This window comes from Corvus cornix, chromosome 8, assembly GCF_000738735.6.
Source record: "Corvus cornix cornix isolate S_Up_H32 chromosome 8, ASM73873v5, whole genome shotgun sequence".
Lineage (NCBI taxonomy): Eukaryota > Metazoa > Chordata > Aves > Passeriformes > Corvidae > Corvus > Corvus cornix.
This window is the reverse complement of record NC_046338.1, coordinates 26,134,832-26,157,806: the sequence shown is the minus strand read 5'-3', so window position 1 is coordinate 26,157,806 and position 22,975 is coordinate 26,134,832.

Below are 22,975 nucleotides of genomic sequence, written 5' to 3'. Positions count from 1 at the left end.
TGGAGATTCCCATAAATCTTGGCTTAAACACATCTGTGTGTGGCCAAAACTGGTCTCTGCTTTCCTTATAATCTGTATTTTCTAGATCCAAGACCACAAGGCGATGCACACACATATGGCAAAAGTTCTTTGTATTAAGAATTTACAGCTCAACCTTCTTGTTCCTTTTTCCTCCTTTTTTTTTTTTGGGGGGGGGGATGCTATTTATTATTCAAATGTGGGGAGAGTCAAGCCAAGTGGTGCATTGCTCTCATTAATTTTTCTCTGGGATTAAGGAATCGGTTAAAACCATATCTCCCTTAATCCTGTTTTATTAATTTTATATTCTTGGCAAAAAAAAGAAGCAAAACAACAACCCTCCCCAACCCTCTTTACAAAGGGATCATGCAGCTTTCTGCTGGGACCCTGAGAACAGGAGGTCTCTGGTGTTCCATGGATGCTCATTTTTTAATTTGATAAAATAAATTAGCACAGGATTAGAGCATTCCTGACAGCACAGCTTGACTGCAGTTACCACCTTAAGGGAGGCATTAAGTATTGTTTTAAGGGCGGAGGTGAAGTGGGAGTGTGCCAGCCCCTCTGCTCCTCAGAGAGTGGGAACTTTCCTCTCACTAGGAGCACAACTGGTGGCCTCTCCTCCCCCTCCCAGACCAGCCAAAGGGGCTACCTTTCTCCAGTGACAGGTTTTGGTATGGGTGAGGTGGACACTGCTTGGTCAGACACACTCATGGGCCCATCAGCTTGTTCTGTGTAGCAGCCGGGGTTGATAATTGTAACTAGCCTCTTCCTTTTGGGATATTATGGAGATGTAAATGAAATGTTTTTCCCTAAAACAGCAGAGACTTCACTCCTTAGAGTGAAGGCTTGGTCTCAGAGGGAGAATGGGAAAATGGAAGTGGGCCTTTTGCAGGTTTCATTTCCTTTTCATGACAGAGAAGCTCCAGCTGGTGCTGTCATCAGATTCTGCTGGCATGAGACGTGTGGAGGCCAGGCTGGGAGAGAGCAACCTGGATCCTGCAGTGGCTGCACTGCAGATGTAGTGGCCTCCAGACTGCTTGTTGATGTGGCTGCCAGAGAGGAGAGAAAGGACAGTGGTGTGTGGCTCTCTGGCCTTGTCCTCAGACAGAGGGGAACCTGCACTGGGCTTCTAGAAACAAGACTGAACCCCCTGCAGGGGGTTAGGTTTGCAAGGCACAAGGAGCTGGACTGTGAGTTCTGGGCTCAGCTTCTTGAGGCTCATTTTGAGCACCACGAGGGAGAGACATGTGGTCGCTCAGCTAGATGGGATCTCTTGGGTGGCTTTTGGGAAACCCATGCTATGGAGATATTTAAACTGACTTGGTGAGATAGTTCTCAGAGCTCTGCAGTGCAGCATAATGGGACTGGTGACAAGGGTTATGTCAAAAAAGAGACTGTGATGGCTGCGTGGCTGATGAATCCTTGTCCTGTGCTCATCTTGAAGCTGAAGGACAGCTGTCCCCACCATTGAGCTGGGGCACTGGGGATGCATTACTGTTTGCCTTTACTCTTTCAACAAATTAGGCTTTTGTAAAGCTTTCAAAACAGAGTTGTGCCTGAAATGTTGCTAAGTGTTTTTTCCCTTGAAAAGTTGTCTGGTTTGCCAGTAATGGCAGTGGCTTAGCAATGAGTCTGCAGTGATGCTAGCTGGGCTGGGCTGCGATGGAGGGAGGTGTGGGATCCACCCTCATCTTCACTGGGAAGGGCTGTGTGGATTACCAGGTGTTAGCAGAGAAATGCCCTAATGCTGTGTTGGCCTCAGGGTCACTGCTGAAAGCTGCTCCCTCTTTTGAGAGTGTCTTTGACTCTCTCCTGGTCTCACCTGGCCTCACCTGGCCTCACCTGAACAGCTTTGCTGCAGAATTGAAGGTCACACTGGAAGTCTGGTGTTGGTTTCCAGGCACTTGTGGAAATTCCCACAGTTCAGGCGCCTGAGCAGTACAGAGATTTTTGCAAAAGATCTTCCATTCCATAGTTACTCATACAAGAAAGCTGCACAGACCCTACAATAATACAAACACCAGAAAATATCTTCAGGGCCTGATTTGTCAAACATCCCAAATCAAGGCATATCTATTTCCTCTGTCTTTTCTCTACCAACCAGGGATTTCTTTTCTTCTGTAATGTGTGTGCTACGATTTCTTGTTTGTGAAAAGTCACAAACAGGAAAAGCAGGGAAGTTTACCTTTATAAAAAACCAGATAGTTTCTTTGGAGGAAAACAATAAAGCAAATGGCTTCATTTGTTTTATTCAGTCTAGAAACAACTTCCTAACTTGCTGTGTAGGAAGAGCCAGCTCTTTCTTGTTCTTCTGTTAGCAGAGCTGGCATGGAGCCGGAGGATGCACCATTCCCAGGTGCCAGGCATTCCCTGTGGACAGCCCTATGTCCTACATGTTTTACTGTACAAAAGGCTCAGGCAGGATTTCATTGCTTGGTAACTCTGTGGCCTATGGAAATTCACTTGGACCCAACGAGGTGCCAAGCTGGTGCCAAGCAAGTTGTGTCTTATCTCAGCCTGAGAACCCCCAGACTGGACAGATGATGGGGTGTGATACATAGAGCTGGTTGGAGGTGAGTGGTGCTCTGGTCCTAGAGATATGCAGAGGAATTCTCCAATGATGCCAATGGAAAGCTGAATTAGACTCCATCTTGCTCCTGAAATACTGGGTTAGCTGGGGTGTAGCTCGCAAAACCAAGATTTTCCAGTGGTGTTTGGGCAGAAAATATCATCTGTGCTGATTCCTGGGTGAGCTTGTCCTGGCTGGATTGGAGGGGCCTTCCCTGTTGGAGAAGTGCTGTGGCACAGATGGAGCAGCCTCCTCTCTCAGTAGGGACACGAGGCAAAGCAGGGTGTGGGCTGAGAGCACTCCTGGAGTTAGCCTTAGTGGCTACTGGCTTTAAAATAGCTGAGAAAAAGCAAAAATTATACTGATAAAAATTTCAAACAGCTGCCTTCAGGTGCCCTGGTAGTGTTTTGATCTTGTTACCAAACTTTTGGGTGAGGGAAGAGCTAATTTAAGCTAATTTGCATCATAAAGTGTCGTTGATGTGCCAGTGAAGGGGACCTCGAACAGCCATGCAGAAGGCAAGCCAAAAAAACAAAGGCGTGTGTTCCCAGATTTGAGGTAGGCATTATATACACTTAGAGTCATGAACTCTGGGTAATAATTGAAAGGTCAGATTGATGAGAGCAGCCTCCGAGATACGATTTCTATGACAGCTTGATGGATGCTCCACTATCAAGGTGTGCTTTTAATCATAATCTCATTACTCCACTTCTTATGGTTCGACTCACCTAAACTCATGGGAGGAATCAGGGGCCACCTCTAAAATGTGAATTGGCTTTTATTTGGAGGTAGAGTAGTTGAATGTTTGGGAGAACAAAAAGGAAAGAAATGAGCCAGAAGAGAAAAAAAAGACCTTCTGGGCTGAGGATGAGTCAAGAGCATGTGTGAGAGCAACACCCTCATTGATCCAGGAGCAGTGCTCTGGGTACCTTTCTGCTGGCTCGGACCAGTACAGGTGCTTGGAAGCAAAGGAGGGAGACTTGAACCTCTCCCAGGATCAGCATCAGCATCAGCCATGAATCTCACAGCATTGCTGCCCCAGGAGCCTGGGCATGCAGCCTGTGGAGAGATGGCCATTACAGCTCTCCCAGGCATGAGCAGAGCTTTTTTTGGGGGAGAGATCCAGTTCTGGCTGTTAATGCATTCTGATCTATCTATCCCAAACCCATGCTGAAGCTTTCCTGATGGCCAGTGGCAAAATGTGCTGATGGAGAGCACCAGCTCCCATGGTCCCTGTGCCTTGGAGAAGGGAAAAGCCTTTTTTTTGAGGCCATGGCGCACAGGAGCTGAGAAGATGAAGCTGAGCTTTATCCCAACTAGGTCCCCAAACAGCTAATGAGGGGACACCACCTCTTCTCTTTGCAGTAAACAACAAGAAGCCCAGAAAGTCCACCACATCCACTGGCCCATCCATTGATGTGCTGTGCAAAAATGGCACCATGGGCCATGGTAGTGGACATAGCCCTTTTCCTATGTACATATTTCCACTTGCAGTGCTGCATCCAGCTCAGGGGTCTGGGGTCCCCAGCACAGGAAGGACATTGCCCCTGTTGGGCTGAGTCCAGGGAAGGCCACTGAGATGATTAGAGGGGTGGAGCACCTCTCCTATGAGGAAAGGTTGAGATAATTGGGATTGTTCAGCCTGGAAAACTGAAGGATTTGGGGTGACCTAGTTTTGGCCTCCCAGTACCTGAAGGAAGCCTACAAGAAAGATGGAGAGGGACTTTTTACAAAGGTATTTAGAGAAAGGACAAGGGGGATTGATTTCAAACTGGAAGAGAATAGGTTCAGGGAAAGATTCTGCCCTGTGAGAGTGGTGAGGCCCTGGCATAGGTTTCCCAGAGAATCTGTGCGTGCCCCATCCCTTGGAATGTTCAAGGCCAGGTTGGATGGGGCCCTGAGTCTAGCAAAAAGTGTCCCTGCCCATGGCAAAATGGTTGGAATTAGGTGATTTTTAAGGTCCCTTCAAATCCAAACAATTCCAGGATTCTATGTCATCAGCACCACCATAACCCTGGGGGACCTGGCTAGTGGGGGCTCCCAAAAAGCATCCTCATGGGCTCCTCTGTGAGAGCTTGGTGCCAAGGCTGAAGGAATTCATTCTCGCCTCCCTGAAACCTCCTGGAAGAGTTAGTATGGAAATTTCAACCTATTTTTAAGGGTTATTTTCACTCAAGTGAAATCTATCAAAGAAGGAGGGTTATTTTTACAGCAAGCAGCAACTGCTGGTTGCCATGGCAGCGGGCGGGCGAAATGCAATAAAGCATCCCTGTGTTATCGTAAACACAAAGGGAACCACGGGCACCGGGAAGAAAGGAGACTGTTGTGGGGGAAACTCCATGGATCCCTCACCAAGACCCTTGCTGGGCTCGAGGAGCGACAGCCAGGGAGATTTTATGGGGTCCTCTGTGCCCATGCAGGGCCCGGTGGGCTAAGAGGCTCTGCAAGGGCCTGCCATGAGTGTTATGAACACTGGTACCTCAGCCTGGGATGAACTTTTTCCTCTGTTTATTTGGAAACACTTGGAAGAAGTTTAGAAAATGCATCATCTAAAGAGGGGGAACACATACAACTATTCATTTTTGATCTGACTTCTAGGACAAGGAGCCTGTGGAGGTCTCTTCTTTTACATGGTTTCAAACTGTGAAGGGGTTTTGCATGCGGTGAGAGGGTTCAACCTCTCCATCTCTTCCAAGTGTGCTCTGTCTCTGGATTAACTCAGGCGCCCTGTTTCACCTCAGCAGCTGAGCACATGTGCATAACAGGAGTATCCCAATGTTGCTGAACCCAGGAGAGTCTTGGTGTGTGTATGTGTGGGACCCCAGTTGCGGTATCACTCTTGAATTGCGGCCATCCCTGTGTCAGGGGACACAACTAGAAACTTCATGAGCCCTTTGAGGTTTTTTGTCCCTGAAGCCTGTGCTGCTCTTCGGCTCTGTGGAAGCCACATGGCTGCTCCTCATTTCTCTTCCCTCCCAAGATGCAGAGTGTCCTAAGGTGACACATCTTGGGTGCACAAGGGCTGGCTGGGCTGGGGGGAGCCTGATACAGCCCACAGTGGGTGTTTTCGTTTTGAACTCTCACCAAGACAACCACCAGTAATATGGAGGAAGACCAAACAGACACAGGACTTGACTTCTTCACCACACAGAAGCCTCTTCAAGAACCTGAGGGTTTTTTCATGGGGGAGATCCAGGCATTCAGAGTTCTTTTGTTCAGAAGCATATTGAATTGGGTATCAGAGCCCAGACCATCCAAAATGCCTTGCCGTTTGTTTCACCCCAGAGATGTCATTGAGGTTTTGGGTTTGTCACTTAGCTCTGACACTGGAAAAAGCCAGTGGTACCGAATTTCATGATGTGGGACAAAAGCCCAGCATTGTGAGCTTGGCAAGTGCTGCTGAAGACCAGAATATTCTTCATCCTTGCCCCATGAAAACGGAGTTATCCCTAACTGAATACACCATCTCCCAACCAGCCTAAGGTCAGTCCCACTTCAGTACATATAAATCCTCAGGGACATGCACACAAGTTGGTCATCCCATTGCCACCGAATGCCAGAGGACAGTTGGGTGTGAAAAAGGTGAATCCCTTGCACCAACCAAAAGTCCCATTCCTGCCTTATGCCAAGATCCTGCTGTAGGGTTTGCAGGGCAATGGCTTTGGACCTCTGGGGCTTGCTTTTGTGGGGAAAAGGAGCAAAGGCAGGACTTGCTGTGCAGCATCGTGAATATAAATAGATCCCTGGGAGGATGAGACCAGCAGGAGGGGAGAGATCAAGATGATTTCTCTTTCCAATGGAACAGTCTTGACACCACTTTCTTTTATGGCTGTACCCTGTCGTATCAAGTTATTCCTCCTTGTGCCCTTATCTAGGCAAGGACTGTGTAAAAACCCCAGCTACTTGCCAGGGGAAGGCAATTTGCTCAATTTTTTAAAAAAAAGGTTAATTTTCTTTTTATTGAATAATAAGGAAAAGATATGATAACGCTCAGCTGGAGGTGTATGTCATCTAAAAGGGTTCCTAATGATTGGGGTTTTTATTAAATTATTAGAGAGTCAATAACCAGGGTATGTGCCTCTCTGGGAGTCCCTTTGAGGAAGAGCTCAAGATCTCCATCAGCCTGGTAGTATTTAGGCAAACTCTTGCTTTGGGAGTACTCTCACCAAGGACTTCTCCAAAGCAAAGGCAAGAAGGGTTCCCCAGGGGCTGGGATCCCAGTTCTCCTGCTGACAGCATGCTGGGATACAGTGGCAGAGCTCTAAATGATCTCCTTGAGATTAAACTTAATTCACACCTCTTTAACCTACGGTTCCGTTCATAAGTGTTTCATTACTCAGGGGTGAGTACATGCCAGCTCCATTCTTTGATAGCATATATAGCATGTTACACTTTACAAAGCATTAGCAATAAATGCTTAATGGAAGAGGCTATATCAAGCTGTTAAGAGAGAAAGCCTATTATAGAACGTGGGCTCTTGCTAAAACAATGCATACGTCTGTTTAACACCTGATGTTAACTCAGGAAGTGTGTTAGAAAGCTCTTCTTTTTGGCACAGAGAAAATGAGAGGCACTTTATGTATTAAAGTGTCACCAAAATTTCTTCCCTTTGTTTAAAACAATCTTGAGAAAGTGTTGTCTGAAAGGTAGCTGGCTGAGACAGGAATTCTGGAGGAACCTGTTGGGAGCGGGAGCTGGAGGTGTGTGGGGTGGGAGGTGATGTGCAACAAAGGCTGCGCCAGGTCTGCCCAGCACAGCGTGGAGGGGAGCTGCTTTTAGAATCACAGAATAGTTTGGATTGCAAGGGAACCTTAAAGATGGTTTCCTTCCACCCCGCTGCCATGTGCAGGGACACCTCCCATGAGACCAGGTTGTTCAAAGCCCTGTCCAGCCTGGTCTTGAGCACTTCCAGGGATGGGGCAGCCACAGACTCTCTGGGCACCTATGCCAGGGTCTCACCACCCTCACAGGGAAGAATTTCTTCCTAATATCCAATCTAAACCTACCCTCTTTCTGTGTGAAGCCGTTCTCCCTGTCCTGTCGCTACAGTTCCTGAAGAAGCCAAGCAGACTCATTGAGGTGTTGTTTGGAAGGGATCCCCAGAGGTCTCCAGCACAAACTCTCCTTGGAAGTGGGACTGGCTGTAACACTTCACCAGGCTGGCTGTAGCTTGGTCCAGCAGAACATTGCATTCCTCTGAGGATGCTGAGTAGGAACCACTCCAGGGAGCCTGTTCCAGCAACTGCCTCAGCCTCCTGGTGGATACCTCACCCCCCAAAACATGCAGCCCTCTGGGAAAAGGTTGCTGTAATCAAGCTGCTCAGGGAAAGGAGACCTCCAGCTCTTTTAGCACTTTTAGCACAAAGCCAAGCTGTTTTGGTGGGGTCTGGAGGCATCTGGCCCAGCCTGAACTATGTACCCAACAGCCCAATCCACCAAGGAAGTTCATTTACAACAGTGTGGAGTGACAGGACAAGGGGGAATGGCTTTAAACTGAGGGAGAACACATTTAGATTGGATATTGGGAAGAATTGCTTCCCTATGAGAGTGATGGGGCCCTGGTACCGGTTGCCCAGAAAAGCTGGGACTGCCCCATTCCTGGAAGTGTTCAAGGCCAGGTTGGATGGGGCTTGAAGCAGCCTGGTCTAGTGGAAGCTGTCCCTGACCATGGCAGGGGGGTTGAAACAAGGTGATCTTTCATTTTCCTTCCTACCCAAACCATTCCATGATTCTGTTTGCAAGGTCCAGCCTTGAATCCAACACCACTGTGGCTGAGTCCCAGCAGTGCAGGCAGGAGACTGTGCCCTGTGGCACATAAACCTGCTCACCGTCACTGTGTCCACATAGTGCATGGCACACTCTGCATGGCCCGCGGTGACTTTGGGACCAGCATAATTGGACTGGGCTTCTCAGACTTCCAAAACAGACCTGCTGCTCCCCAATCTTCAGACCTGACCCCTCTGTCTTATTCCAGTGCTTCAGCAGTTAAATGGAAAATGGTGTCTGAGAAGACTAGAATTAAGTTATTAAAGCATCTGGACACTTTTAAGAGGATTGCTGAGCATCGTAGTACTCAAGATTGACTTGAGAATTTGGGGGTGGATTTGCAGCTGGAAGAAATTCCTCATGTACTGTATACCTGCCCCTTGTGTATATGTTAGCATACTTGGCACAGATGTCTCTTTGTTTCCATACAGGAAACTAATTGCCTTTCTTGTTTCAGTCTGAAGTTTTCTTGTGTCATTCTGTAAATAATGAGAGGCATTTCTCAAAGTTTGCCAGTGCCTTTGTCTCTCCTGACAGTGTCTCAGCTGCTTGCCCTACACTAGAGGAGTGTCCCCCTTGCTGGAAACCTGGTGTCGTCTCAGCAGGGTCCACGCTGGCCAAGAGGTTTGTAAGCTGGGAGATGGACTTCAGGGAAGCAAAAGTGGGGAGAATGAGGTTTTATGTGAGAATGACAAGCTTTGCCTTTGAGCTCACCCTAACTTCTAGCTTTTTGTGTGAATTCCTGGAGATTAAAGTTCCTTATTTATCCCCAGCACAGTGGGGGCAGTGGCACCAGCCAACACCTCCTGTGACCCATGAGGATGTGACCCCCAGTAGTGCAGCTCTTGCCTGGAAGGGGGATTTTCTCACACCCCCCCCAGTGCTTCTGACCCTCTGTTTCCTTTCATGTGCCTTTTAGAAGCTAATTATTTGGGTAGGCATCCTCTCCTTGGCTCTAAGCTGTATCTCCTGCATTTAAGGCAGAAGAGCAGAAGTTCAGGCCTTGAATTGGAAACAACGTGATACCGTGATGGAAATCCAGCTCTCTCCTCCTGGTACCAAATGATGGCTTGCTACAGACCCATGGGAGAAGAAATACCCTCAGAGCTTTCCCAGGAAGGAAGAGCTGGAGCAGATACAGAATGAAAGAGGGATGAGAGAGTCTAGAGCTGGCCTTAAAAATTGTCTGCTGCTCCAATTTGAAGTGAAAGAAGAATTCAGGTCAGTAATGAGAGAGGAGATGTGAACGCTTGGTGCAGAAGGCTTTGCTGCTCTGAACTAACCAGAGTTTACAGGTGTTTGAGCAGCAGAAGGGGAGGTTTATGGGAAAGGGAGGGTCAGTTTCAGTCATGGGTCTGTGACTGACCAGATCCACCCAAATCAGGAGGAAAGAGCACTCCCCTGATCTCATGGCTCACAAAGAGAGAGCCCTGTGAGCAGAGGGGATGCAGCTGGGGCACAGGGCTGCTCAGCATCCCAGCTGGCACTGGGCAGGATTTGGCTGCACAGAGCAGCAAGGACCCTCCACTGCTGCTGACCTTAAGGCTGTTGCCCATCCTTCACCCATCCCTGTACACCAGCTGCTGAGCTGGCAGAGCAGCTCTAGTGACCCCATCCCAGCCACTGGCAACTTGATGCTATTGCTGCTTTCTTATTTAAGAGTAACCACCACAGCTCTGATTTCTATGGTGTAATTTGGGCTACGGAGTAAATGAGGGGTTGCAGTCAGAAAAGGAGCACCAAGAAGGGCTTGTGAGGCAGAGAGGTTTGGCTTTAGCTGGCTGAAAACTGCCTGGGAGGAAGACCTGTGGGTGGCCAGAGGATGGTGTTGGACATGGGCTGTGTCAGTGCTCCAAGGCTGGCTCCCTGTGCCTGGCCAACAGCACCGCTGCAGAGATGGGGTAGCTGGGAGAGGATGCTGAGCCCTGCCTCAGTTTCCCCTCTGAGAGTGCAAGAGAAGGGACCCTTTGGGGCAGCTGAAGGGAAGTGAGGATGGGGTGTTGGGCTCTCTTGCCAGCACTTGGGGGCATGCTCTGGCCGGCTGTCCTTCCCGCTGGGGTGGCTATTTATCAGAAAGGAAGCCGGCAGGGGGGGAAGAGCATCCTGAGTCAGCTCCAGCCATCAGATCTCTGTCAAGGATTTGGCCTGGATTTGTACTACCTGTCCCAGTTGTCACTTTTGTGTGAGAGGAAGCAGGGACATGGTGGGTACCTGCTTACTTTGGGGCTGTCACATCTGCTGCACAGGGGACAGTAGAGCTTGTGACAAGCTGGTGTCATTAGCGCTGGGCTCCGAGGCTGCTGCCAGTCGGGATTTACTGTCCACCTCCCTGGGACCAGCCAAGCCATCCGCTCCCCACATGGCAGCTCCTCATCCGGAGCCTGACTGGGGCAGGAATCCTGATGGTGCTCAGCATCCCTGCACAAGGAGCTGCTGTCTCCACTCCTCCCTCGCGTGGGGAGGGGAAATTCTCTGGCACTGCTAATTGCAGACGGATCCTGCTTTGGGCACTGCTTGCCTCAGGCTGCCAATCACCCCCTGCTCCCCTGCATCACGTCAGCAGTGTCACGGTGTGTGTCACAACTCTGTCATGGTGAGTGTCACAGCTCTGTCATGGTGTGTGTCACAGCTCTGACAGTGGCCTGACACCCGCACCGGGCCAGGGCAGTGACAAGCAGTAATTGGGCCCCCCTCCACCAGCATCACCTGCCAAGGCCGTGGGGGAGGCAGGGAGTGACTTTGTAGCCATTTGAGGAGCAGCTCTGACGCTGACACTTTTTGGGTGCAGTCAGACCTGCAAGGTGTTGACTAATGCTGGCAGTGCAGATGCTCTGTAATCACAGACACTCTGAGCTGGGGTAAAGGGGGTGAATTGACAGCACTGCCAACTTGCACCAGCCATAGGGATGTCCCTTGGCATGCCTTCAGGAGCACTGAGCTGCAGGTATTGCCCCCTTATGCCCCCAAGCTCATTTAGAGATGCTTAAATGCCCTTGTGGCTGTGAATGCTGCTGCCCGACGTGCCCCAGCACCAGGGCTGGGCATGATGCTCCTGCTCTGCTTGTGCCAAGAGGTCCCCTTAATCCCAGCAGGAACAAGCTACTGTAAGCAGCCTCTGATTCTTCTAGGGCCTAGTCTGGCCTTGCTTTATTTTGGGATGGGGACTTGCATCCCAGCCGAGTGTGTCTGTAGTAAGGAGTTGCTGCAGAGAGTGTATGTTTGAGGTAGGTGATTGCTACAGGAGGGATGCTGGATGTGCCAGCCTCCACGTCACCACTGGAGTCCACGCCCCCTCATCATTCCCCCTGTAGACCTCGCTCCCGTGATTTTCTCCAAGTTTGTCACTTTCAAGGGCCCATCCCGTATTTTCCCCAGCTCCTCTCATGCCCTGGTCTCAGTGGCTGTGTGTGGCAGTACATTTCAGCACTGATTACAACAGTGATGAAAGCCCCTTTCAGCGGTGGGGCTGGCTGGCGAGGTGGGGAATGTTGTCTTCTCCATCATCAGCATGCTGATCTGCTGCCAGCAGCACCCCTTCTCATCTTCCCATCTCCTGGGAGGCTGATGCTGGTGAGGGCTGCTGCTGCTTGCTCTAGCTCAGCTGGTTGTGTGGTATCAGGAGCAGTGCAACCCCCTAACAGCACATCTGCAATTACTGGGAGGCATTTTTGCCCGTAGCTTACACATCCCCACTGCATTTTCAGCAATAACAGCTTCTTTGCCTTGGGTATTTTACCCAACCTCTTGAAATCAGGGACTTAAGGCCACTGTTTTTGGCTTTGAACCTGGTCGTCAAGAGAAAGCATCATAATTTGTCTGTGGTTTTTGCTGTACTGACACCACCCTCTGTGGCAGGTGCTTCAGGCTGATACTCGGTCAGTCCCACAATGAGTGAGGATGTCAGTACTTTAGGATCTTTGTGAGGTTTCAGGTGGTTTCTCCTCAGATGTGATGCCTTCCATGATGGTTTCCCCACTAGTGGGACCTTCTCTCCCACAAAGCTGCCTGACATCTGCACTGTGGTTCTTGCGATGTCCCCCTTCCACAAGGCAACCTCTGGGACAAAACCACAACAAATTGCCCATTTAAAAGTGCAGACCTCGCACATCTTGGGGTCCCAGGAGGATATCAAAACCTTGCTGATGCATCCACTCTGCTGAAAAACTTGGCTCATGCCATCATGGCTCTGCTCCCACTCCCTGAGCAAATGGAAGTACTGCTGGGCTGCCTCTCCTTAGGGCTGGGGCTGCCAGGACTCAGCTCCCACCTCACATGTGCCTCTGCAAGCACAGCATTGCCCTGCTGCCTTTTGCTGGGTAGATTTTAAAGCTCTAAAAGTACAGTCACGAGATCTGTCTCATCTGTGCTCTCAAGCTTCCCCAGGAGTCTCTCTCCTGTGTGCCCTGAGCTGGGCTCTGGCATTGCATGTGGATGCCCACACAGGGAAGAAAAATGGCTTTAAACTGACAGAGAGTAGTTTAGACTGGATGTTAGGAAGAAATTTTTTCCTCTGAGGGAGACGAGGCCCTGGCACATGTTGCCCAGAGAATCTGTGGCTGCCCCATCCCTGGAAGGGTTTAAGGCCAGGTTGGATGGAGCAATCTGGTCTGGTGGAAAATGTCCCCACCCATAGCAGAGGGTTGTAACTGGATGAGCTTTCAGGTCCCTTCCAAACCAAACCATTCCAAGATTCGAGGAAAAATATCCTAGAATATTTTTCCCTATCACAGAGACCTGTGATGCCAAAAGCATCATGCAAGAGCCTTAAGTCCAGCATGGCCCTTTCCCGGCTGTTCTCATCCATGGGGTAAGCAAGGCCTGCAGGCAGCTGCCTGCCCACAGCTCACTGTTATCCATGCTAAGGACCATTTTAATGACTGCCACAAGCTTAATGGAACACCAGGAGGCATTTTTCCAACCTCTCTTAAACTCATTCATCTACTCTCAACCAAAAAAAAAAAAAAAAATTCTTTTGAATTTAAGAAATTAATTAAAATAGTAAATAAATAGATACTCTGAGGCATTAAGCTGTGTGTTTTTTAAAGGGATAGGGACATCATCCTGAGGGAGCCCCCCAAAACTGTTTCTTTGAAGATGTCCTTTCTACCTCATTATCACTACTTTGTGTTTTCCAAGCATTTTTGACCACATTAATGATTGCAGTGAAGCAGGATTCTTATTGGCAGCACAAAACACTCTTTCAAGATGATACCAGCACTTACAGTCTTACTCCTGTCATTAACAGAATTATTATTATGACTTTGCCATGCTTCCCCTTCCTAAAGAAAACAATTCAAATCCAAATATTCTGGCTTAAAAACATCCCATCCTCATTTTTCTCTCTAACCCAAAAAGAGGTCACACCAGCCCTTCTGGGTAATGGAAGAGCATCTTTCTCTGGATGTACTTATGCTGTGGTTTAGGTTATGGAGCACATTCTCAGGCCTGAGAAGGGTACATCTAACTGTATATCCTAATTGTACATCCTAATTGTACATCTGCTGGATTCAGCTGCCTCTGGGCTCAGCAGTGGGCTCAGGTCCTCTGCAGCTTGGCCTCGCTTTGCTGTTTGGAGACTGAGCCAGGCTCTGCAGCTGTGGAAAGGTGATATTACCAGATGTTGGCCATGTGTCCCCTGGTGTGATTTGCCCTAAAGGACCTGAAGGTGATCCAGGGGATTGATCCCAACATCCCATTTTAGATGAGGTGCCTCTCTTCTTTTTCTTGAGCTTCAGGGCACCACTGATCCCATCCAGGTAGCGGGCTGGAATTTTGGCTACCCTGAAATTAGCTGCCAGAGCAGTAAAACAGGGAGCTGACAGGGTGTTTGTCACAGCTGGGACTGTTCTCACCAGGCTGAAGGTAGCTGGATGATAGGATACACAGGAGAGGACACATTGTTCCCAGTCTTGGCCGTTATGGCTTTACAAATGACTATTCCAAGCTTAGTTCCAAAATGGTGTCGTGGCTTTCTCTGCTGTCATCAATTGCCATCAACACTGCATTTAGCTGACATAATTACTTATTGTTACAATCAGTGCCCATTAGGTTAAAGCTAAATTACAGTCTCAGTCCTTGGGAACTGCCTATTACATCCATATGAATACGCAAAGTTCATCACTCATGATTAACGTTGCTACAGTGAATACAAAAGGAGTTAGTGAGGACCTGTCACTTATTGTAAAGTGCTGCCAGATTATGGTATCAGAAATGATGTGTCAACTGTTAAAACTTAATAATCCATGCTGAAGTGCTGTATCTGATTATAACAGTGATCAAAGGAGAGGCCTGATTGACACTCGGAAACATTATGGGACCGATAACCCGCAAGGGTCAGGAGCCATGGACTGAATGCCAGGGCCGCAGCTCAGTGTGCTCATCCCCAGCTCTGGGCACTGTGAGGGGCTGGAGACACTCCTGGGGGCACCTGCCTGGGTGCTGGCATGGTCAGGAAAAGATCAATGGGTTTGTGGTCCTTGGGCACATCACTGAGCTTGTGGCTCCTGCCTGGGCAGCTCCCTTTCTGGCAGGAGAGAGCCTGTGGGTTCCAGGGTAGGATTCAGTCTCCCTCCACTCTGGCTGATGGCGTAAATCACCCTGCTGCAGTCAGGACTGGCATTTCCAGACCCTTCCCTTGCACTGATGAGACCTGAGTGGAGTGTGGGAGCATATTTCCCCTGATGTGAGCTGGGAGGATCGAGGAGCTCTCCTTGTTTGGATGGGTTTTGCTGGGTTCCTTAATGTGGGGTAAAAGCAGCATCCGTAAGTATGGATATGTACATATCTGCAGGGATCTAAAAAAAGTTCTAAGATTTTATTTCAACATTGCTTAAGGGGACTGCCTGATTTTTCTAATTTGAAGAGACTTTTTGTTTAGAAATTGGTTGTTTTGCATTTTTCTTTCAAACTCTCAAGACTGAAGAAAATGTTTTACTTCACTCCCCTGGAGGGTTATGGTTTTTGCTTTTTTTTTTTTTCCTTTTTCATTTTTTTTCTTTCTAAAAAGCATCCTACAAGCAAACATAGAGATCTGTTGTTGAACTCTGCTAACAAAGACCTCTTGGGAACAAGACCTGAACCACACAGACACAGGCTGAAGCTCATGGGCTTGACAGAAGTGGGAGCTATAAATCTGTGTCTGGCCCCTGCTAAACCCCCAAGACAGGCTCTGGGTGAGGCAAGGGATGGTGTGGCCCCTCCAAATCCATGGCATTGTGCTCCTCATCTAGCAGTATGCCTGGAGCCGGGATGTGGGGAGGTCGTCATCCACAGCGGAGGTTTGTATTGGGCCACTGATGGATGGTGAGCCCCCCCTGGGCTCTTCCTCACAGCCCCATTGTTTTGTTCGTGGATACTGGTTGCACATCACAGAATCACAGAACAGCTTGGGTCGGAAGGAACCTTAGAGATCTCATTCCAACCCCACTGCAATGACCACGGACATCTTCAATTCGTAAGGAATCTCTGTGTAACCTGGCCTTGAATCTTTCCAGGGATGGAGCATCCACCACTTCTCTGGGCAACCTGTATTAACTGCAGTTTACTACTGGTCACAACTTGATTTGGAGCTCAAAGCTGGCTACTCCATACCAGCACATTTACTCTATCTTTTACCCAGCTTACGTTTCCTGACAGCATCCGACACCTCCACCAAAGAGCATTTAAAGCTCTTGCAGGTCTCTGGTCAAAGGCTCCTGAACCCTTTTCTGACTTGTGGCAAGAGTTGTGGTTGCTGCTGCTGCTGCTGTCAGGATCCCAATGCTCCAGCAGATGCCAGAGGCATGCTTTGTCCTTTGGATAGCTGTTGTTCCTACACAGCCTTTGCTTCCTGAGCAGCCTGCAGTACAGGCCATGTCTCCTCTGCCTGTAGCAATTCCAAAGCAAGGGAAGGAAAGCTGTTCTCTGGAGACCAACTGCTCTGGAGAGAACAGGGGAAGATCAATTTGTCCTTGCTTAAGACCTCCATGCCAGGGTACTGGGAGAAGGTAAGCCAGGCTTCTGGTGAGCTGTGCTAGTGCTCCCACAGCTGCCCACACCACAGGCTGTGAAACCAGTCGGAGCTGGGCTGTTCCACTTGGATTTCTCTACCTGGACCTGTGTGTCCATGGTAAAGCCACATGGTTTCACAAACAGGCCACGCTGGAAGGTGGTGGGAAGTGTATTGGTGCTGCTTCCAGGTGTCTGCCATGCTGTGGATACTTCAGCCTGTGTGCCCAGGCTGCTGCGTGCCCACCACCAGCAGCTTTTCCTGTGGGCTCATCTCTGCTTTTCTGGAGCTTGTTTGGGCTATGAATTCTTAGGCATCTCCCACTGATGACATGAAGAAGAACCACTGGTACATTCAAGGTGTGTTTGTATCGTGTCTCCTGTCCAAGTTTGTTGTGTTTCCCAGACCTCCAGGCATCCTCACCTCTCCTTTCCAGGCTTGCTCCACTTGTGCTCGATCTTGTTTGAGGAGCAGTGGCATTTTTTGCAGCAGTTTGAATCTCCTTCGCCCATGGTCCAGTGTGATCTTTGGTTGCTTATCTCTTCCCAGGTGGCGCTCGTGCTGTGGAGCTGTTGGACAGCTAAGGAGGAAACGTCATCCCTCTCTTGAACAGCATCCTTTTTCCTGTTTTTCTCTATGCTAGACACCTCTATATGTGTATATGGCATCATACAGGGATTGTCCTCTCCCATATATTAAAAGACCTGATAACAGCACCAAGGGTCTAAAAAACAATCTGCAGAAAGGTTCAGGCAAGCTTTCTTTAGTTCTCCTACACTAAGCCCTTTCTTTTGCACTGACTCTTAGGGTTTTATTTTTCTTCTTTGGTTGCCTAACTGTGATGGCAAGAGCCAGTTTTCTTTCTTTTCCACTGCAGCAACAAAGCAACATAACTAAAAACACTTGTTGGGGCTAAGCTGAAAACTTGAAACATCTTTGGTGTGAACCTGCAAACAAGACTTCCCAAGTCCCACTATGTTCTGGTTCAACTGATATATTTGATCTCTGGAAAAAATAATGAAACATTTACTTATCCTTGGCAAACAAAGCTCCCTTTGGAGGACCTGAAATATGATCTTGTAATTTCCATTTCAAATAATTTTAGAAGTCTGTATAATTTTAACCATAAAATGGAAAGTGTAACTGGACAGTCACTGCAAATGGAAACGTCCCCTTTCAAAGCATTCAAATGAAATCTTTCATCTGTTTTCTTTAAGCTTTCCTGCCTGTTGGCTGGTTTGAAGTTGGCAATTCATCGAGATGAACTTGTGCAAAGTTGGCTGCTGCTGAATTTGCATTTGTTTTTCCCAAAGGAGAGAGATTGAGAGTGACAAATATTGCTGTGCTGCACCATCAGGAGTCTGTCCCCCTCCCTGCACACCCCCACTGCCTGTGGAATCGCAGGCCTGCCCTTCCTCACCTCTTCCCCCCGCCCAAGTCCTTGCGTGGTGATTCCCCTAGTCCCTGCTCTGGACATGGGATTGCATCTCCAGCTCCTCTTCCCAGTGCATCATCAACATGTTGTTTCCAGGGTCATAAATTTGCACTGTGATGAGACACAACCAGATGTTCGGATACGTGAAGCGACTGGTGAAACAGCCTGCCTGGCACAGCCCCCGCCTCCGGAGTCAGCCGTCCACTAATGAGAAGCAGGACTCTCGCCTTGAGCTGGGCCAGGACAGACGGAGAGTGGCCCCAGGAGCCACCACCGAGCTGCCATCTCGACCCCCTTCCTGCTCTCAGTGCCTGGGGAGCATCTCCAGGACTGGATGCAGGCGCTCTGGTGGCTATTGGCTTCTGGCAGCCATCTGGAAAGATAGTTTGGGCTGGTACAGGGGGGGAATGCACAAGGCCGTGGTCCTCCTTGCTAGCAAGGAAGCCGGTTACAATGCTGTGGGATGCTTTATCATGTAAAAAGACTTCTGAGATGCACATTTTGGATCATTTGTGTGGCTGAACAGGCTGTTTTGTAATGGAGAGACTCATGGGGAAGTGAGGTCTTAGCTTGGGATGCTGAGCTGGTACCCTCTGCCAGGACCTGCTGCTGACTGGGATGCTAGTTTTCAGGTGGCTCCAGCCCATGGGTCCCCAAATCCCCTGGGTGGGCAGGGAGATGGGGCAGGGGAAAGTGGCACTGGAAAGCAGGTGGAGAGCTGTTTGCAGGCAATGTGTCCCTCATGGGCTGTGAGGGTCCTCAGGACAGCTGCAGGTCTCTAATGTCTCCTGTACACACACACACACACCTAACACCCCTCATACCCCCCCCAACACACACACACACTACCCTTGCAAACCCCAGTCCTTGTGTCCCCCTTGGCGCACATTCACTGCTGATGTTTTGGGGCACACGCTGAGCAGCAGGGAATCCACATCGTGATTGCAGCCCCAGCATGGAAATCTGGCCTTACAGCTGCTTCTTACAGCTATGAGGGGCAATGGCCATTAACTAAACCACAAGAAATTCCACCTCAACATGAGGAAGAACTTCTTTACATTTAGGGTGGCAGAGCACTGGAACAGCTGCTCAGGCAGGTTGTGGAGTCTCCCTCTCTGGAGGGATATCTGGAGATATCCCAAACCCACCTGGGTGCATTTCTGTGTCACCTGCTCTGGGTAACCCTGCCTGGGCAGGGGGGTTGGACTGGATGATCCCCAGATGTCCCTTCCAATCCAAACAATTCTGTCATTCTCTTTCCTTTGCTCCTCCCCAGCCCATGTGGGTACTGGTGGTATTTCTGCACATGCATGCTCCCATGGCACAGGGCTGTGCAGGTCTGCTCTCTCCTTTTAGCGTCCAGGTAAGCACAGAAGGGAGAGAAGAAATATTGGAAGCAGAAGGAGTGTGTTGGTACCAGGGCTGCATGTTGGGCCAGGACATCTTCAGGAGATGCTCCTCAGCTGGAGGTTCAGCAACGGCCTCTAAACTGTACAAGAAGGAGATGGAGCTTGGTAACTCCTCGGAGGGGACAAAACACCATGGTACCGGTGGCCACCAGCACTCCTTGCAGCCCCAGCTCCAATGGAGGGGAAGCCCAGCCATCCCCAGCTGTCTTTGCCATCAGCCCAAGGGATTTTCCTAAGGCCATGCTGGAGGGATGGGATCGGGCAGTCCTTGGGCATGCTCCCACCAGCCCTTTTCAGCGGCATAAGAGGGAGAGCAAGCACTTTTGGCTCTGCTCAGCCCCTTGGGAGGAGCGGCCCATGGATCCCAGGTGACTGTGAAGGGTTCCACCACCCTCTGGGAGAGCTGCTGTCCTTCCCATGGGAAGGCCAGGTGAAACAGGGCTGTCCACTAGCAGCTCCTGGGGCTGCCCCTCGCTGCCCCAGCGTGTCCAGGGGAAGAGGGGATGCCCTGTGACAGGCATGTGGAGACCTCTGCGTCCCACTGTGCCACAGAGCACCCACCCCATTGTGCAGCAGCACTGGAGGGAGTTTGGGTTAAAAGGGGTTAACAGCTCTCTGCTGTAACACATGATTGGTCTTTATGAGGTTGAAACTCTTGTCTGTTTGAGGCCTACAGATGATGCTAAAGAGCACAATAATGACAGCAATTCAAAGCAATCTAATTATGCAAACGGGAGGCTAAACAATTTCATCATCCTTAAATTAGATTGTCCTAATGAGATAAAGACACCAATTAATCCTGAATTAATTTCAATAGCCTATTTCAGGAAAACACTTTAATATGCAAATGTAAATGAGAAACAAAGCCTACTGTAGAATGCCAGAGTTCAAAACCTCTCTCTGCACAGCTGCAGCGGGTGTAAATAGTGTCTAATGAGTTTGCATGGAAAGACACAACCAGTTTAAAATTTTAGACTTCATAAAGCACAGCCGGTGCCTCAGGTACATCGCAGTGCTGAGGCAGGCAGGAGGAGAGGGAGAAAGAGGGAGGACTCACATGGCTGAGGCCGGGAAGGCCATCAGCCACTCTCCACAGGCACACCGGGATGGGTCCAGCCGCTGCCATCACGGGATGAAGGCCTTTAACAAGGCACTGCTCCGAAAAGCTGAATGCTTCATGCTGAGTACCTGGCCAGTTGCCTTCCTAGGACGCAGAGATGATTTTAATTAGCTGTTGCATAATTGTTTTAAATTAGCTGTTTTGCTATGCACTCACACACACACACAAAAAATCCACTCCTGTTTTTTTTTCCCCTAAGCACTTTGCAGTGGAAAGGGCAGGGCCTGGGGTTTAGGTTACAGGCAAATCAATACCATCCCGAGTTTCTCTTGCCTTGCTTCCCTGCTGTAACAAATTTCCTGGAGACATCGAGGAAGTGAGTCCCAGGCCCAGGGCCTGACTGAGGTCTGGCTTCCAATTTACACTTTGTTTTCATTCCAGCTCTGGGCAGGGGAGCTGCTTAGGGCTCTGCAAAGGTGGCTATGGGAAATGATGGCATCGAAGGTGAGGCTCAGCTGTGAGAAATTCCTGCTGCTCTGTCTCCTCTCCAGCAAGTACCAGGAATGTGCCCTAGAGGAAGCTGTTAAAAACAAACAAATAAAGGAGTAACAAAACCAAACTGCCCCAGAATGAGCACCTAATGGATAATTTATCCCTCTACCCCTCCTTCTGCCAAATCCATCCTGGGCTGCTGTTATGGGATAATATTAGAATCAGAGAATGGTTTGGTTTGGAAGAGACCTCAAAGACCATCTCATTACAACCCCTCTCCCATGGGCAGGGACACCTTCCACTAGCCCAGGCTGCTCCAAGCCCCATCCAACCTGGCCTTGGACACTTCCAGAGATGGGGCAGCCACAGCTTCTCTGGGCAACCTGTGCCAGGGCCTCACCACCCCCACAGGGACAAATTTCTCCCTGATACCTAATCTAAACCCACCCTCTTCCAGGTCAAAGCCATTCCCTGTTGTCCTGTCACTCCAGGCCCTTGTCACAAGTCCCTCTCCAGCTCTCTTGTAGCCCCTTTAGGGGTTGGAAGGGTCCCTGAGTTCCTCCTGGAGCCTTCTCTTCTCCAGGCTGAACAACCCCAACGCTCAGCCTGTCTCCACAGCAGAGGTGCTCCAGCCCTGTAGTGTAACCCTGAGAGGGTTTGCATCCTTCCAAAAGTATTTCTTCATATGTGACAACCCTGGATGTTCTTCCCCCTTAAAATGCCTGTTCTTTCTTTGAATTTCCCCGAGGTTTATCCTCAGCATCACCTGGTGGCAGCTCATGCTGAAGGTTAAGGGGCAGCCAGGGAGGAGACGAAGACCAGGAGGTGTCCTGCAAAAAGCTGAGATTTCTCTGTCCCTCTCGTGTTCCCCTGTAGCCTTTCCACCAAGTCCTGAAGAGCTGCCAGCTGGGCTGGAAGGCAAATTCTTTTCTTCTGGACTTCTTCTTAATGGGACAAAGCTGAACACCACTGATTGACCTTTACCAAGCAGACATCTTGTGTCTTCCCAATGTGTTGAAGGAAATTCCCTCTTTGTTTCGGCACTGTATGGTTTTCCCACACAGCGCCGAAACAAAGTTTCCCACACTTTTCCTGAAGCAGTGAGATCCTATCCTGTTTACATCACCTCTTGCAAGGGCTTTCTGGTACCAAATAATATCGTTGCTGCTTATTGTCTCTCCTGCTTCTCTTAGGAGGGCAGCATGTGCTGGAGACAAGAATTCCAGCATTTCTACAGGGAAATCTTGGGTAACCATCATTTGTGCAACAAGGTATTTAATCCTTGCTGAGTGGACCACGAACATCCCTTTCCATTTCTCCAGCCTTAATGGGCATGGTGGTTTACTGACAGATGAATTGAGACAGTGAAAGGGCTGATGGCCCAGAGCTCACAGCGTGCCAGCAGATCTGGAGATCTTCTATCACACATGTTTGTCCTTGGAAAAAAGACAATTGACTCAGTAAATTGCATAATCTCTGGCACGCTGGGTATCAGTGCTGTCTTTTCTGCTGGAGCCTGGGAGATATTTTTCCAAAGCACTCGGCACTGCCTGGGCTCTGTTGTCTGAGCTATCAGCAGGGTAGTGTGAGCTTTAGCTCATTTGGAGATGCTGTGCCATGGATGGAGACCTGGGCAAGAGCTCAGAAATGCTGATGCTCCCAAGCCTGCTCCCAGACAGAAGAGGAAATCCCACAGGGTGCAGACATTCCTGGGAGCAGGAGCACAGCTTTAGTGGCTCTCAGAGACAAGGCACTGGATTATCTTCGTCTTTGGTCGACATGGGAGAGCAGGGGTATCCCCCAGACCTGGGGTGGTGACTGTCAGGAGAGAGAGGGGCGGGCTGGGGGAGCCCCGTGTGGGGAAGCTGTTAGCCGGCACAAGCTGCCTCCAAAAGAGGATGACAGATCACAGCCTGGGGCTGTGGTTTCCCACTAATTAATACCAGATCTGCACATTACCACTCACCCCATGGGAGAAATTGGGACTGAATCAGGGGTGAGCACATGATCGCATTTTTGCCAAACTACCCGGCTCCTACAATATGGTGTGCACCTGGCTCCCTGCCAACGGCAGAAGCACAAAACAATACCTGATTCAGCAGAAAGTCTTCTGGCCCCTTTGGAGATCTTGTGAAGCAGCAGAAAGAGTTTATATCTGTTCAGTGCTCTGCATTGTTTTCAGCCTTGGACTGGGTGCCATAAAATTGGATTTATGGCTGTGAGGAAGCATGGCCAAAGG